The sequence below is a fragment of the Pipra filicauda genome, unplaced genomic scaffold, assembly GCF_003945595.2.
Source record: "Pipra filicauda isolate LSUMZ 115617 unplaced genomic scaffold, ASM394559v2 scaffold208_size1342795_pilon, whole genome shotgun sequence".
NCBI lineage: Eukaryota > Metazoa > Chordata > Aves > Passeriformes > Pipridae > Pipra > Pipra filicauda.
The window spans coordinates 910,544-923,416 of record NW_024104319.1 but is presented as its reverse complement, the minus strand read 5'-3'; the positions used below and the strand labels follow the sequence as shown (position 1 = coordinate 923,416).

At 40.7% G+C, this 12,873-nt stretch overlaps 1 long non-coding RNA gene across 1 annotated transcript; it reads right to left on the bottom strand.

Moving 5' to 3' along the window:
- Positions 1-203: 203 nt before the first annotated feature.
- LOC120323186 lies at positions 204-11,479 on the bottom strand. Its single transcript, XR_005563416.1, has 4 exons — positions 11,379-11,479; positions 5,119-5,168; positions 3,918-3,988; positions 204-228 (listed from the first exon to the last, which is right to left on the bottom strand). It is a non-coding gene; the product is annotated as an uncharacterized LOC120323186 (long non-coding RNA).
- Between the last annotated feature and the right edge of the window lie 1,394 nt (positions 11,480-12,873).

Here is a 12,873-nt window from a genome sequence, read left to right as displayed (position 1 = left end):
GGAAGCAGGCTAAAAACCCCCTAAAATTCTCTTTATTAACCTTCAGAGATTATATTCAGAATGGTACCTCTCACAGTGTCATGTTGCATGCAGCGTAGCTTTGCTTACCTAAAGTAGGGCTTCTGGACTTAAAGCAGCTTGCTTTTCACCAATCTGCCATATGTAGTGGGCTGACCCTGGCTGGATGCCAGGTACTTACTACAGCCTCTCTCTCACTCCCCTCTGCAACTGGACAGAGGAGAGAAAAAAAACAGCGAAGGATTCATGAGCTGAGATAAGAGCTGGGAGAGGTCACTGACTGATCACCATCATGGGCAAAACAGACTCAGAGTGGGGATATTAACTGAATTTATTACTAATAGGGTCAGAGTAAAAGAGTGAGAAGTAAAATAATCTTAAAAACACCTTCCCCTCACTCCTCCTTCCTTCTATGTTCTCCCTTCTCCTCCCCCAGCGGTGCAGGGGGACAGGGAATGGGGGTTCCAGTCAGTTGTTGTTTCTGCCGCTGCTCAGGGAGAGGAGTCCTTTCCCTGCTCCTGTGGGGTCCCTCCACAGGAGATAGTCCTTGATGGACCTCTCCGGTGTGAGTCCATTCCTCAGGCAGCAGCTCTTCCCAAACTGCTGTCCACGGGTCACTCCTCCATGGGGTCAGTCCTTCACCAATGAGCTGTACTGGTGTGGGTCCCCCACAGGGGCCACAAGTGCTACCCAGGAAAAACCTGTTCCAGCGTGGGTTTCCCTCTCCAGGGGCTGCAGGTCCCCAGCAGAACCCCGCTCCATCCTGGGCCTCTCATGGAGTCACAGCCTCCTTCCTGCATCCACCTGCTCCAGCATGAGCTCCTCCATGGGCTGCAGGGGCACCTCTGCCCCACCATGCTCTGCCCCACGGGCTGCAGGTGCCTGGAGCACCTCCTGCCCCTCCTTCTGCACTGACCTTGGTGTCTACCTTGTTGTTCCCATCTTCTCACTCTGCTCTTCCCTGGCTAGAATTCTTTCTGTGGAACAACCTTCTGTTCTTTAATATGTTATCAAAGAGGCATTACTGTCACTCCTCATTGGCTTGGCCTTGGCCAGCAGCAGGAAGCCCATCCTGGAGCCGGCTGGCACTGGCTCCATGGGACAGGGGAAGCTTCTGGCAGCTTCTGACAGAAGCCACCCTGTAGTCCTCCTGCTACCAAAACTCAGCCACAGAAACCCACTACACCATCTGAACTTGTGAAAGGGATTTGTAATGGTACAATTGCAGATTCAGTGCAGATAAATCCGGAGGCAGACTTCAGCTTTTCCTCTGTTCCCATTGCATTTGTTACCATAAATTTTGGACTGTGTGGTGTACTATGGTGAACTATCCTAATGCAACCCTGGTCTTTTCTCTGATTTGATTCTAATTAGTTCCTATCTGAACTCTTATCTTTTGCTTTAATTTCATTAGAACATAGAATGAGTTTTATAGCTCCATAAGAAATGAAACATGGATGCATTTGGTCTTTTATTTCCCCTGAAAAATAAGTTCCTATTTTGTGCTGTACACAACTCACTGCAGTATCATTAGCAGATTTAACATAAATAATGGAGGGAACTGAGGATTTATTGTGGATATAAATATGATAAGTGACATAAGAAATGGATGACTTAAGGAGAAAGCTATCACAGCTTCATAAATCCATGAAATGTTTACTAATTTTCTGAGTCAGTTCAGTTCTAAGATATAAAAGTCATTGTCTCAGATGGGGATGATTTTGACTTTCACAGATAATGTTGAGGCCTCTGTTATTCAGGGCATGATGTAAACTGCTAATCATATGTGTTTACAGAAAAAAAACCTGTGGAGATTCTCTCTGGGACTGAATTTTCAAATGCAAATATTTACACATGAGGAATAAGATGGCAAAGCTTTGTTCTCAATTTCTCATTTTGCTCCCTGCCTTCCACCCTATCATCAGTAAGGGAGGTCCTTTTTTATGCTTGACATGTTTCTGGTTTCATTTTCTTCATAGCAAACTCCAGACCAACAGCAGCACAGTGTCTATGACTAAAGACGGCAAGAAACATCAAATATAATCCCTTGCTGCATCATTCACAAAAGCTTAAAACTTTACTGAAGCAATATTTTTCTTTTTGCCTGTATAAAGTGTGCTTGTTACTAACTCTTTGCCTTATGGTGAAGTACAGATATTCACACTGACATGGAAGACCTGCTTTGAGTTAAACCCATCAAGTTTCTGGTGTCTTGGTTGACTGGCCTGCGTGTTAAACATTTCTTACCTCTCTTTCTTTGTGCTGTTGTTCACATTGCATTGCAAAATCACAGTTGGAACTCTGGCCTAAATAAAAATTAATATTTAATCTTTCAGTATAATTTACACATAAAATCTTTCTTGAGAAAGATACATACAGATGTCATATGCTGAAGCAATGGATGTGTTGTGTGGTGTAGGATCATTTCATTGCAAAAGACTGATGTAACTATAGGAAGAGCAAGGAAAACAGAATTCTCCTTGAAATCTGGGATGAAGAAGCCTGTTTCTTTCTCGAGGTATTCGATGTAATGAGGAGAAAACCTCTGCTTTTCTGCATATAAAGGATGAGGCACATGGCTTACAAGTTAGTCAAATGATCTGTGGAGTTTGAAATTGTCGTTTTCCATAGTACATGGACAACAAAATTTGGGAGAGTTGACAGCCAGGATCTACTGTGGGTGGATATGGTAAGTGTCTTCAGAGCACATTCTTCGCAGGTGGCTTTTTAGAGTGTTACCTCTTCATGCAAAATTATACTATGGCTTTTCACTGCACAGCTTCCATTCTGGTGCTTCCTCAGGGGAGACAGGATTAGCCCTCACCCTTGTCAAAAAGAAAAAGCTTGTGTAGGGCTGGACAGGCTGGTGAGGCTCCTCAGAGTCTGGGAAATCAGGAAGCCAGATAATAGATATTATTTATTTCTCATTCATTGCAAGATTCCTACAATGCTACATTTGATTCATAGCTATATAATCCAATTTCATCCTTAAAGCATGACTAATACTGAATTCAGAGCAAGTTGCATGGGCTTTATCCAAAAAATCTTGAAAACCTCCAAGAATGGAGACCGAATAGTCTCTCTAGAAAAACTCTTCCATTTTTTTTTCTTATATCCATCTGAACCTCCACTGATTTAATTTTTGACAACTGTCTCTGATCCTCCTTCTTTGTACCTTTGTGAAGACTTTTTATGTCTTCTTTATGACCTTGTAGGTACTATAAGACAATTATTAGGTACCCCTAAAACTGTCTTTTTCTCCAGGCTGAACAAGCTTTTTTCGCAGGTGCAGGACTTCGCGTTTCTCTTTGCTCTATTTCAGGATGTTTCTACAAGCCCAATTCTCTGGCTTGTTTGCATCTCTACGAATGACAGGTCTGCCCTCAAACATATGAACTGCAACCCCAATTTGGTGTCATCCTCAGATGTGATGAGATGCACTGTCTATTCCTGCAGGTCATTGACAACAACATAAAATATCAGATAGGATCCAGGAGAAATCCCCAAGAAAAGCCACCTGTCACTCAAGTCAAGTGAAGTTCATATCATGTCAGCCACTTCATTTAGAACCCAGTGATCCACTCCTATTTCACCCAGGGAGTTATCTGCCTGACTAAACCAGTAAGTTCCTTCTTGGATAAAAGGATACTGTGAGAAACCACCTTGAAAGTCTTGTTAAGGTCAGGGTTACCAACATTCAATGATTTTCCTGCATCTGCACCCTTGGTGCAGTCATGGGGTTTTTTCCATGATCCAAAATATCATGCTCTTTTCATCAATGTACCTGGAAAATATCTGATTTTCCACTAAGTCTGGACTATTTAGCTGAACGCTAATGTCACCAATGAATCTCGTGCATAACACAGCACAACACACAGATGTAGACATCTTTTACTTACCCTTTCTGGACACTGCTTGCTTTTGTTCATTCTCTTCATGACACCTGTCTGACTTGTGACAATAAAGTCTTCTTCTCAAATGGGAACAAAGATGGAAAAAAAAAAAAGGAATGGGAAACAAGTTAGTTCCTGACAAGTTTGACATTAGTCAGGCTTATGTCTCCTAAGACCCTAAGCCCATTCTGAAGTGAGCCCAGAGATGGGACTTGACTTCCTGCCTTATTAAAATGGCACTTTCTTTTTACCTTGGAGTAAGTACTCTGTGTATAAGCTGTCTTAAAAAGAGGTAAGATACTAAGTGGTTTTGTTTTTCCACAAGGCTGTCACGAGGGTTATGGAAGAACTGAGGTGAGTTGACTCATCTTGTAACAGAACTGTCACTCCTCGTGTTAACTTCTTGTAACCCAGGGCAGCGGTGAGACTCAGAAGTGATAACGAGCACTGCTTTCTATTTTCCTCTAAACCAAAGAACAAAACTCAAGAAATTCAATCACTTTAAGGCAGTTCAGAGACACAGCTTTTACACTCACTATTTTCCCTGAGTATAATGTCACTATCTTTCAAATATGGGCTAACTCCTTAATTTTTTTTTTTTTTTTATGTAACCCCAGTCCTGCTTATTCTGATCTCAGACAAATTACTTTGTGTTGCTAACCTTGCAGTGCTGACTATCTGGTAGAAGCAAGCCATAATGCACCAATGAGTGCTGGATCTTTCCTGTTTTACTTCGTATTTCTACAAAAAGATGACAGTTGGTACAAGATGCCAGTTGTCACATTATACATGAAACTACTACAAACTGCTTTCACAGTGAAATGTCACAATGCACATGTTGTTTGGGGAAAGAGAAAAAGGAAAGTAAATATTGGAAAGGTAATGAGTAATCAAGCTTAAAATCTTTCACACTAGATCCTGAGTGGTGCAAAAGAGAGAGACCAACAGTGATTTTAACAGTTTTATCCCTTTCCTGAAACTCACAATAGGGTTCATTAATTTTTCATTTCTTTACTCTAGCTCCAATACCTTATTAAAGTTTCTGCATTCTTGATGTTCTTGGTCTGCAAAGCAACATTTTCAGAGGAAAGGTACTACAGAAAATTAAAGCTGGAGTTCCAGAGTTTGCTGTATTTTTTTTTTCACTGTTCCCTAAAAAGATTTGAAAAATACATTAATAAGAATATCTGGATTTCTGGGATCTTACCACTGTTTTCTATCTGCTGGCGTTTATTTGTCCCATGACTTCTCATTTTCCTGTAAAAAAAAAAAAAAAAAAAAAAAAAAATATTTGTAAAATTAAATACATGCATAAAAATGTAAAAAATGTAGAGCAGAGGATTCTGGAGTAAAGCATAGTCCATAATTCTGCTAGAAGTTTGGAACACCTATAACTATGCTCAAAGCTGAGAGAATCAAGAGAGCTCTGAGTTTATTCTTCCTGTATATCCCCGTATGAAAGCACTCGGTTCTGTGTGATTTATAGAACACTCGGAAGACGTGATTCCAATTCCTGTGGGCAACTGGGATTTGGCTTTGTCTAGCAACGCGAAACAGAAACAGAATTTCAAAAATGTAACCTCCTCGACTTGAAAAGGTTGGTCTGTCCTTGTGATAAAGAGACACTGGAATGAGAAATGGTGAAAGAAGGGCAGTGCACTGACAGCTGTTGAGATGCAGAATAAAGGTCACACTGTTAATGGACAGGATGGAGGAAACGCTAACCATTGGATACTATTACCTGTGTTAGAAACAGTAGCTTCAGAAAAGGGTGTAAAGTATCACTAATCGGGGATTCCTTGCTGTGAGGCACCAAAACACCTGGTTTCCATCCAGGCTGTTTCTCTAAAGAAATTTGCTGCCTATCGAGGTCTTGCATTCACAGTGTCACTGAGAGGCTGCTGAGCCTAGTGAACCCTTCGAATTACCATCTGCTCCAATAACATTCTATGTAGGGTCTGTGGCAAAGCAACTTTGAACACTCAAAAAAGACTGTATCTATCCCTCACGTCAATGCTGAAGCACAAAGTGCTCCTCCATCCTCCCAGTCAGAGGTAGGGGTTTATAAAGGGGGAGTCAAATTGAAAGGTGAATGCCTGGCTGCACAGCTGATGTCCTACTCAAGGTGTTGGCTTATATGATCATGAATCTACCTTTGGAGACTGGGTCTGTTGTGAGCTCATGGGACTCACCTGATAAAGCAGGGCAGAAGGTTGTTCATCAACCACCTGGCCAGACTTATATGAAGAGCTTTAAATTAGATTTATTGGGGAAGGGGATGAAGTTTTGAGCAACAGAGAAGAACCAGGGGCTGCTTGATGTATTAGAAGCCATCACAGGAACACTGTGGAGTGCCTCAAAGGCATTGGGGAAGTATTCATCTAAAGAGGTGAAGCAGCCTGTAACCTGGGCGATGTGCCCCTGTACTGATGCAGGTAGCATGGGTGACAAACAACAACAGCTGGAAATCACTGTGCAGCTACAATGCTGTGGTCTAGTCACTGCAATGAACCATGAAGGGACAAATTGCACAGCTGGAGCACTGCGAAGAGTGGCTATGAACTGTTCAGAATGGACAGGCAAGGAAGAAGGAGTGAGAAACAGTGAGGAAGTTGTTACTTTCTATGTAAAAAAAAATGCATAAATTTCACAGAGCTGCCATTGAAAACCAACAATGAGCAATTATGAGTAAAAATTAGGGTCAGGCCAAAAAAGGGAGATCTCATGGTCGGTGTTCACTACAGGCCACCAGATCAAAGGGAAGTTGTTAATGATGTATTCTTACTTAACAGCTCTCAGGCTCTGATCTTCAAACACCCTGACATCTGCTTTAAAAACAGCACAGCAAACTGTAAGCAGTCCGGGAGATTCCTGGAGTGTGTTAAGGATAATTTCTTAATCCAGGTGATAGACAGTCCAAGGAGAGGAGAAGCGTTACCAGATCTGTTGCTTACCAATTCAGATAAACTAATCAGTCATGCCAAGATGTGTGTTAGCCTGGCCTGCACTGATAATTCCCCGACTAAATTCACAATGTTGAGGTATATGGGCCAGGTGCCAGATGAATAATCCTCACCTTTAGGAGAGCAAAAGCTGTTTAAGAAACTAGTGGATTGAGACCCTCTGGGAAACTGCCCTCAGGGATAAAAGAGATGAAAAGAGCTGGCAGCTCTTTAAGAACATTCTTCTCAGAGCGCAAAAGTTCTTGTTTCCAAGTAAGAAACCTGGAAAGAAAGGCAGGAGACCAGCCAAAGGTAGAAATGCAAAGGCAGTGGAACCAGGACAGATATCCACCTTGGGAAGAATATGACACTGCCTAGATATATAGAGAAGGGAGCAGAAAACCTAAGGCAGAGTTGGAGCTGAACTTGTCAAGGGATTCAAAGAATAATAAGGACTTCTACAGTTTTGTTAGATAGAAAAGGATGATTAAGGAAAACATGGCACCTGAAAAAACAAGATAGGAGAACTTTTGGCAGTCATCATGGAGAAGTTGAGTTACTCTGCAACTATTTTTGCTTCAGTTTTAATGTTAAACTCTCTTCTCACACCTCTCAAGCCCCTGAACCTCAAGGCAGAGACGGGGGGAGTGAAGTTCAGCCCCAGCACCAGCTGAGAATCCTGAACATAAATAAGTCCATGTGAGACAATGAGAAGTAACCCACCACTACATAAAGCCTAATTCACCCTAGCTTTCAGTGCTGTAACATGTTTAATTTCAAGAGAGATCCAAGATGAATTTTCCTAAGAATGTAGTCGCATATTTTTGTTGAATATTTCATACAGAAGAATGGCAATATTCACCAAGAAATGATCCTCCTGGGAAATGCTAACAATAAAGATTGTTTTTGTTTCATTAGGTTTTCTTTAAGTCTTCCAGCAGAGCTCTATTGGTACTTTGTTGGATTACTCAATCCATTTCCATCTGCCTTCAATTAGTTTTGCATTTAATATTCATACATTTCTGGAACTGGCTAAGAAACAATGAAGATGGGAACTGGGATTAGGAACTGATTTTAGTCCTTGGGGAGGATTTAACAGTGAAGCAGCAAAATTACTTTATTGTAACCTTTGTGGTGAGTAAAAGAAGGTTAAAGGACTTCATTTTTTCTCCAACATCACTTCTGTCACAGATCTCAGCACCATCTTAACAAAGACTTAATAGAAAACAAGGAAATGTGCTGAAGGTACTACCTATGCTATAGGTTCATGGTGAATGAGTTTCAAAAAGAGCAAATGTGGGTGGTGTTGTCTCTCTACTGTTCAGTGTCCAGCAGCTTTGCATGCAAAGAGGAAAGCACGTTAGGAAGGTGTGGCCGGTGTCCTGTATTAAGGTGATGTCACACACTGCCTCCAGGATGACTTGTACCCGAGTTAACATTCCTCTAGCAAGGACGTGCACCACAGCAGGGAAGCTGAGGCAGCAGAAACCACAGGACTGGCCATACTGGCTGCGTGCCTCTATGAAGTTATCAGATGCTTTTACTGTGTGAAACTCATGCTGCTTTTCTGCCTGTCACACGCATGATGCAGTTACCTCTCTGACCTCAAAATAAACATGGTGGACAGCTGATAACCTCTCTGCTTTATTACCAAATTCATGAAAACTTCTGTGCCAGTAGGAGAGCTCCCTGTTTGGCTTGGAGTCTAGTACTTCTTTGAATGATACTGTAAAAAGCTAACACATTTTCAATACAACCCATCACTATTGCTGAAAAGCAACAGCTTTCCAGGTATTGTTCACTGAGCCAATTTTTTTCCTGTTTGTATATAGCACCAAGTGTAATTAGAACATATGGCAAGGGAAGAAACGCTGTAGGCTCATGCACTGTTACCTTCCTTCCCATCTGCTTCAGGAACTGAGTGTCCTGCCTTTGTTGCTCCTAAATTGTTTAGTCCAAGTGTGCCATTCAGGAGTGAGATGGACGGGGAAGGGAAGATTTTAAAGGGCACAGTCAACTGTTTTCAGGGTGGAGCCTTTCTTAAAGCTCCAACAGCTGAACAAGGAACAGGGAGAGCAAGATGTTTGGAATTTCTTTTCCGGAAAACTTTAGTGTAGATTCCGTGGCTGATGAGAATACTTGAAAGCAGACCTTAACGTAGACCTTAGTTTAGCATACAAAACAGCAAGCATGAACTGGATGGCAGATGGAAAGAACCACCCAAATTCCACATTTTAAACACAGATAACACATTTTGAAGATTTAAATTTGAAGGTCAATGCTGCTTCTACCCAGAAATCCTGACAAGTGTTTCCATTCCCATGGTGTAAATCCCAGATATGTCCTCTCTTTCCACAGGTATTTGGGACTCATCTTTCTGCAGTTCTGTCACTTTTCCTCATTTCTGTCTAGAATGACATCCTCTAGGGATGTGATCTGAGAAGTGGAGGCCCTGGATGTGGGACGTGCTGCAAGGGCTGCACAAAACAATCCACTGGAGTGCATGAAGAAACTATTTTCTGTACCATTTATAAACAGAATAAAATTAAACTGAGATTAAAATATTGTGATTTTTCATCTTTATGTAATTTTTTTTCCCACTTTCTATTTTGGTGCATGTTTTATAATGTACCTAGTATGTTATTACAGCAATACACATATATAACTAATAAATAAACATATACACATATATTGACCTTGTGTGTTCAAAAACTGTTTTCTGGTATTGTTATACAATGAAAAAAATTCAGAGAACATTGACTTATTTTTAATTTGTGGTAAAAGCAGGTATTAATGGCTAAGAAAGGAAAGTAAAAATCCATGTAAGCTTCACTTATTCCAGGAAGAATAATTTTCTAGCTCAAGATATTGAGGACTCTGGCTAGTGCTTGAGCCTTTGTATTTGATCAAATAATGAAAAGTATGAGTTACATTATTTCCCCAATGATGGCTGAGACAAGATTATCTCTTGTTTGTACTTGTTGCTATATCTAACATTAATCTCTTTGCAAATATCAGGTTAAGTTCATACTCTGCTCTATTTTCCTAGTGCCTTTAGATCAGACTCTTCTGTCCTATATCTGCCTGGAAAAGGCTGAATTTTGCCAATTGGCACCTCACCCACTTTTCAAAACTTCAGTGGGCATATTTCCATGAGAATCCCCAGTGTTTTATCAGTGACAATCTTAAACTCTCTTGTGCTTACATCTTGCATTTGTGAGATGTCACAGGGCACAGAGGAAACACAGTTCTTAATGTTCAGTGATGTAAGTTTTTGTTTTCGATGTGATTCTGAGAATGTCTTTACTTTAGCCTTGTCATAATATGAATAAAGCACTTGTATACAGTTTTAGATGTGTAGATTAAGAGAAATTTAATTTTTTTATTTTGTCTTTTTTGAAATTTTGAAGGTAGATGGTACCACCTCCCTCTTCCCATCCTATTAGTCAGTAGTCCATGAAATAATTCCTTCATATACCTGTCTGTCTGTCCATCCATCCATCCATCCATCCATCCATCCATCCATCCATCCATCCATTCATCCATCTCTCCTCTACTTCTTGGACCTGGACTTGTATTTAAGTGAATATCTCTCCACATCTTGGTAAATTGTCAAAAAGCAGAAGTAAATATTTCTTATGTACTATGATGAGAATCCCAGAATACATTGTATAATTTGTGTGTATTCCAAAATTATTTTTCGATTTCAAAGTTTTGGCAATTTACTTTTAGTTCTTTGTTTACAAAAGAAAGAGGACAGAAAAAGTTAAACTAATTGTGAAGAAACCTATTTCTTCCTCCCAGTTAAATCAGTGAAAAGGTCAGGAACTGGGAACTTCATAGCAACCCATGGGACCCACGGGTCTGGATAACTAAGGCTTCTGCCAGAAGAAATTGGTGCCTGGAACATATGGCTGAATGGTATTCAGATTAGAAACAAAGCTCCTTTTTCAAGGTGCAGGATAATTAACCATTTCAGCAACTTGCTAGAAGACGTGGCAGCATCTATGTCTGATCTATATAATTTAGTGCCTTAAATGAAGTCTTGTTACCCAACCACAGGAAAATTATGTGTGGTACTGTTAGCTTTATGTTACTGAGGGAGTGACAACCTTTTGGATGCCCTGCGTGGATGCACATGGAAGAGGAAAGCTCTCTGACACTTTGTGCAGAGTTATGAAGTTAGGTACAGACTTCTTTTATATGAGATATTTTGCATATATTATGTAAGTGGAACTGAAATACATTTACCATTTTTGTTTTGTGACTTGTTGTGTTGCACTGATTTAGACCTGACTCCAAACATCATGCTTGGATAATAAATAAATCATGCCATGCTGCAGTCCTCACTTTCTTAACATATATGGTCTTTCAGTCCTGGTAATCTATAGGAGAGGAATCAAAGGCTGAAGACAAAAGCAGACTCTCTGAAAGGCTTAGGGTTCTTTGAAGTCTGCTGCATTGGCAGAACAGGGAAGGAAATTCTGTCACAGCTTGAAAAGGAAAAGAAATCAAAGATACTTACTAAAACATATGCTGCTTCAGTATTCTAAGTCACAGGTGTTCTTTCTTCCTTTAGTTTATCCCAGGGCTTGGAATCAGTCTCTACATTCAACTGTGCCGTGAATCTTGAGGAGCAGATTTACAGCACATGCTGTTGAATGGCAGGTACTCACTGACTGAACTGCATCAGAACGAGCGAGACAGTCGGGAAATAAGGACTGAGCTCAGTCTCTGACTGCCTGAATAGTTTGGTCTGTGCTACCCTCAAAAGCATTCATTCACCTCACTGCTGCCAGCACTGTTCTATCTGATGGCTCTACAATTATTTTTTACATCACAGAGAGCTAAAATTTACCTGGGATACAAGACAGCCAGCTATCACTAATTGAACTGAGGGAGAGGGCACTCAGAGTGCCAGGATCCCTTAAGCACCTCTTAAGATCCAATTTTTCACTATCAGATTTTATTACTAGGGACACATGAGGCCCACAATACAGTATTTAATGAGTCATGAAGGCTGAAGAAACTCTCAGGAGCCCAGGAAGTTCAGGCATCTTCTTCTCTCTAAAAAGGGAAAATGGGACCGTGGGGAACAACTTGAACCTGGGGAAAGACTCTTAGGCACATTATTAATAATTACATTTAGAAGCTCTCAAGAGCATATTAAAAGGATAGAAAGCAACTGATATGGATTTGTTAAGAATAAATCATATCAAAGAGATACAATTTTCTCCTTTGGCAGCCCATCTGGCCTTGCAGGTAAGAGGAAAGCTGCCAATGTGATAGTTTCTGATATCAACAAATCCTCTGAACCCGGTTGCCCTAGACTTCTTTGAGAGACAATGTGGAGAACAAAGAGCCCTCCAGACAGTGGGAGGAATCACTGTGATTCATCCCATGCAGCCATTTGCTTTGTCTTCTAGAACAGGACTGTCTGTCTGTGGCTGACTGGCAAATTCTTCCTGTTTGAAGAACCCTAAGGCTATTGATCTCTACCTGGGGAGGGGGAGTGCAGTGTACCCTGCTGATGAAACTGAAGCTGTTGTCTGGTCTTTTGACAGTGAAACAGAACATGTTGAGGCAGTGTGGCTAGAACTGTGAGGCATACACTGTCATGGTGAGCCTTAACTTGCTTTAAACTTTTCCTTTGTTTCCAGTAATGGAGATATGCTCATTATCCATTGACATTAACCTGTGTGCCAGAAACCAGAAAACCCTAGAAATATGCTTGGAAATTCAATTTGCACTAGATAGGAGGGCCTTCACAGTAATTTTACCTCTTTTTATTACACCTGATAATTTTTATAGAAAATGAAAGAAACCAGATGATGCAGCTGTAAGTTATAGCAAAACTTTTCATCACTTAAGCGTAGTTTGTCACCAAGAAGAAAAAAAACAACCTATTAGCTTACTTCCTAATATTAATTAAATCATGCCTGAAGGTGTAAAACTGTCAAACAAATCTTATCCTCCAAATAAAGCATGAGTTGAGTTGTAAGTTTCATTACTCAGATACA